The following is a 6,000-nucleotide window of genomic DNA, read 5'->3' as shown; positions in this document are numbered from 1 at the left end:
TTACTGATGAATTTTTTGATACTTTCGAGGTAACTGATTCAATATTTTGTTCCAGTACAGGTACTACCCATTCAGTTATGATCATCTCCACTTCCGGTTCTCTCTCATAAGTTCTGATTTGACCTTTGTACAACTCATCCACCTTGACATTGACACTCTCCACAATTATCTATAATCTTTTGTTATAATATCTATATGCTTTGCTTTCATTAGAATAACCAATAAATATCCCTTCATCACATCTAGGATCAAACTTCCAATGGAATCATCTCTTTTAATATAGCATTTACTACCAAAGATTCTGAAATACTTAACTATAGGTGTATGACAAAACCATAACTCATAAGGTGTCTTACCAGTGTCTCCTTTGATATGAACTCTGTTAAATGTGTACATCACCATTCTCACAGCTTCTCTCCAATAGATATGAGGTAAATTAGCTTCCATCATCATAGTTCTAGCCCCATCCAAGATAATTCTATTCTTTCTTTCCACAACACCATTCTGCTGAGGTGTTCGGGGTGCAAACAACTGTATCCTTATCCCATGCTTCTCACAATGACTGTTAAATTCACTGGATGTGAATTGACCACCCTGATCTAACCTTAATAATTTAATCTTCAACCTTGTCTCTGTCTCAAATTTATCTTTAAAGATCTTTAAAATTTTCAAAAGCTTCAGATTTCTCCTTTAGAAAAGTAACCCACATCATTCTAGAATAGTCATCAATGATTAGCATGAAATATCTATCACCTTGAAAACTCTTTATTCTAGCAGGACCACACAAATGAGTGAATAAAATCAATAACACCATTAGATTTGTCTTGTATACTCTTAAAAGAAGTTCTGACCTATTTTCCCATTTGACATTCCTTACACACCAAATCATAGGGCTTCACAATCTTAGGTATATCTCTAATAGCCTTAGTTGAATTGATCTTTACAATGCAATCAAAATTCACATGACACAACCTCTTATTCCATAGCCAACTCTCATCAACTTGTACGATCAAACATGTCTTCTCACCAGAGTTCAAAAGAAAGTTGTTACCTTTAGTCTGTGTACCGGTTGCAATCTCCAATCTAGATCTGTTAATGATTTTGCATTTTCCATCCTTGAATAGTAATTGAAATCCCTTATCCACCAATTGTCCTACACTCAAAATATTATGCCTTAAACCTTCAACATAATAAACATTATCAGGGTTATTCTTACCATCCAATGATATAGTTCCTCTTCCTCTGATCATGGATGTGCTTTGTCATCTCCAAATCTAACCAGACCACCATCAAATTCTTACAAAGATAAAAAATTGCTTTTATCTCCGATCATATAATGTGGACATCCACTATCTATCACCCATTCATCCTTGTCTTCAATTTTAGCAGCAAGGGCCTCTTCCTCATTTTGAATAATAGGTGCCAAAGCATCTTCCTTGATAGATAAAAATACCCATTCCTTTCCACTGCTAGATCCACTAGTTAGATCTTGTGCCGGTTCATCATCAGAATCAATCACACCTTCCTCATCCGCATAGTAACATGATTTGTCTTTGTTCCTCATGTACTTATGCTTATTTTGACAATCATGGTTAGGCCTAAAAGATCTTGCATCTTTCTCTTCAAATCTTGAATTCCTCTTAGGACATCTAGATGCAAAATGACCTATCTTATTACATGAAAAACATTTAAAAGGTGTTTTTCCTTCATACTTACTTCATGTTGGACCTTTAGGTACTCTTCTAGTAAATGAGCTTCAAGTTTCTCAAACTCATCATCTTCTTTCCACATTTCCTCCAGTTCCTTCGCATATAAATATTTTCAATCACTTTTGCCGGCTAATGATGCAGATGTTTGAAAAATAGATTTAGTCTTTGCAGCTCCTTGAGGACCAAATTCGTCAAGCTCAAAAGAAGATAATTTTCCAACCAAAGTATCCCTGTTAACAGAAGTGTTAGCCATTGTTCTTAGCTCATTAATTGTAGTAGCCTTCATCTTGTAAGCTGGTGGCCTTCATCTTGTAAGCTGGTGGTGAAGCTCTCAATACTTTAGAAACAATCTCATCTTCGCTAGAGATCCACCATAACACTGGACTCCCATAACAATTTCATTAACTCTTTCCATAAAAGCAGTAATCCTTTCATCTTCTTCCATCTTTAGGTTCTCATACCTCACTCGGTAACCATCAAGTATAAAAATTTTAACAGTAGGGTCACCTTCATTCAGAGCCTCCAACTTATCCCATACAGCCTTCATAGATGATTGGTCAGTTAATCCCATAATTTTCTAATCAGAAACTGCACTCAAGAGTGCTTCTCTAGCTCTACAATCATTTTCAATGTCCTTATCCAAGTTTTTTGCAGGAGGATTGCGAGATGCTAGATTATGAGGAGTATAGCCTTTCTCCACGATCTCCCAAATCTCTTTCCCAATACATCTCAAATGAGTTTGCATCTGAATCTTCCATACTCTGTAATTTGTCAAACCAAGCTTAGGGGATTCTCTCCAAAAAATAGATGTAGTCAAACTATTAATTGCCATAGGATCTTCCTCAAGCGTAAGCTTCTACAAAGAGGACCAATCTCTAATACCAATTGTTAGGATAACAGGTGGACAACTGAGGGGGGGGGGGATCAATTATCAACAGATTATAAAACTTTAAGCACACAAAACCTTTTATCGGATTGCATAAACCAAATACTGGAATAACAAATATAACAATTAAGCACAAACATAAATCATAGAACAATTAAAAACCATCCATAACACATAACACCAAGATTTGTACGTGGAAAACCTAGTACAGGGAAAAACCATGGTGGGAAGCCTCCCCATAGTTAGATAATACTTCTGCAACAAGTATGTGATTACAATAAGAGGGGCTTGTACATGTAGGAAGGCCAACAACCTAGAGTGCACTACTCATCACAAAAGGAGCCTCACTGACTACAAAGAAATCTAGATTACAATCCAAAAAGATGAATAAACTGCAATAATAACATCTCCTATGCTCGAGTACAGTTCTGGTTAAGCTCAATACCTGAGGTCTTAAACCTCTTTCACACACCACCTAATTCGATCACCTATGATCGACTAAAACCTCTACATATGATTATAAATTTATTCACACACAGATAATCCCATTCCACGATCTACAAAGAGATCTTACATCATATTTATACCAATCCGAGACCTAAAAAATTAGGTCGACCACCTAAAAGATAATACAATAGATCTATTACATAATCCTATAAACTAATGATAAACAAAGTTGGCCTAAGACCAAAACAACATAAACCAAACAATAAATCCATCCGGTGACACATTGGGAGCAACAACCAACACATTACATAAACCGGTCCATAACCTAGCAGAATAACACCAAGATAGGTCCAGTGCTAACTAGAACACCATCAATCAAGTGGAATCAGTTGTCAATAGATTATACAACTTTAAGCACACAAAACCTTTTATCAGAATGCCAGCACCACTTATCGGATTCACCAAAAGATCTTAATCAAAGCACTATCGGTAGAACCCTTACCAATAACCAAAAGGCTTACTAGAACAAATGATAGCATCCAGATCATCAAATCCCAAACCAACTGAATGCGATACACATCAGGAACACATAAATAATGAATCCAAACCAATTCCAATAGCCAAACCAAACCGGAGACAAATCTCTAGATCAACAACAAAGACCAACCACTCTACTGGAAGTTGATAGACAACAAAACAACTATTTTTGACATCAATGACAAACATCAATGCAACACATAACAATTCCTCCAAATTTCCAACACCTCCAATACATCAAATGTTGAGGCCTCAAAGTTAGCTGTTAATGTGGCCAAATTGGCCCATGAAACTTCAAAGAGGGAGGCTATGGAGAAAGAAGAACTTATGAAGAAGTTTGAATTTTTTTTCAATGATTATAATGTAGTTCAATAGAGGTGTGTTGAGCTGCAAACTAAAGTTCAACTTCTTGAGCACAGAGAGATAGGAGCATGCTCTTTAGATCCTATAATTGCATCAACACCATCAACATCTATGTCTCCACCTATTACTCTGTTAGGAACCGGGAAGGACAACTGAGAGAGGGGGGGGTGAATCAGTTGTAAACCAGTTGCCAATAAATTATAACTCAAAACTAATTAATCCAACTTAAAACTCAGTGTAGGTAAAACAAAGAATGCTGATAAAATAGATTAACTATTATAGCAGTACCGATATAACTTAATACATGAAACAGAAAGAGAAACAACATCCACAACACATGGCACAGAGATTTTGATGTGGAAACCCTGTAAGGGGAAAAAACATGGTGTGAATCCTTACCCACAATCAGATGATAGTACTACAGATAGTAAGTGTATACAAATGGGGTCTGCACATGCAGAAAGGCCAATCGCCTAGAGCTCTCTGCTCAATCACAAAATAGGAGTCACACTGACTACAGTTGGATGGTTAATTCTAATGACAATATACTACTTTAGAATAGCATCTGCAATGCTGGATTCAGTACCAGTTTAAGCTCTGAACATGAGTGCCAAACACCTTCATAACCTTCCTTCAACCTTCAGATAATATCTGCATGATTCACACAAGGATCTTCTTATTTTTGCTCTTCAATATTCACACACACTCATCTGTTACATCTCTCAAATGAGATCTTACATTTATTTATACAAAACCTAAGACCTTAACATGAGGTCGACTCACTATAGATATTATATTTAAATCAATTACAAAATAAGTCGCGATGCAATACAATATGTCGGCTCAATACATTTACACATTACCCAAACAATAAACCATTTCCAAAATGTGTCATGCTGATTTGGAATAGATATCTTGTACTGGTCCATAATCTAGACCTATCTGCCAGTTAAGACAAATAAGTGAGCCCGATTAGTCCAATAAGAAAAACATCAAATCCAAACATCCAATCCATGTCTTCGACATAACCAAATGATCTCCAGATGATAACAAGTCATCATCAACTGTCGATGAACCATATAACCTGTTGGTGAACATATACCGATGACTGTGCATAAGCCAATATCCATGCCGAGACCACAATGTGCCAGTTCAACAATAAACCAATATATCCAGAGTGCCAAATCAACAATGTAGACCTCCAAAAAGATAAGTGTTGACATCAATGAGAAAACCAATGCAACACATGACAAAGTCATCCATAATACCAACAATCTCCCCCTTTGGCATTAATGGAAACACTAGATGAAAAAGCATGTAAGTGCCAAAAAAAGAATGCCAAAAACAAATAAACCAACAATCTCCCAAAATAGATCAATACAAGAAATCAAAACCAAAATACATCTCTCCAAATAGAATGTTTATCTCTCCCCAAAGTACAAAGTTTTTCCATAGATATATTTCCCCCTTTGACATCAAATACCAAAGTACTTAATAATCAAAACATAACATACAACTAACTACTCCCCTTGAGAAGTATCTCTCCTTCATCAAAGCCGGAAAAATATTTTTTCTATGAGTCCCTACTGGTTTGATGCCAATCTTCATCATTCAATTCTCTCTCGGTGGGAAAATTACCCCAAGCTTCTCTATGAGATATTCAAATGCTTCCTTAGGCAAATGATTTGTAAAGATATCCGCAATTTGCTCTTTAGTATTCACATAAACCAATCTCACTTCATCTGCTTCAACATTCTCTTTCAGAAATTGTACTTAATAGAAACATGCTTTGTTTTAGAGTGAAATACTGGATTCTTTGATATATCAATTGCTGCTCAATTATCACAATAAATAATTATTGGTTGTTTGCATTTTACCTTTATATCCTTCAACATTTGCTTGATCCATAATACTTGAGTACAATTAGTTGTTGCTGCAACATATTATGATTCTACTATAGATAATGATGTACAAGTCTGCTTCTTGCTTATCAATGAAATTAATCTTCTGCCAAGAAAGAATGCACCGCAAGTTGTACTCTTTCTGTCATCTACATCT

The sequence above is a fragment of the Cryptomeria japonica genome, chromosome 10 (assembly GCF_030272615.1).
Source record: "Cryptomeria japonica chromosome 10, Sugi_1.0, whole genome shotgun sequence".
NCBI classification, from domain to species: Eukaryota; Viridiplantae; Streptophyta; class Pinopsida; order Cupressales; family Cupressaceae; genus Cryptomeria; species Cryptomeria japonica.
This window is presented reverse-complemented; position numbering follows the sequence as displayed.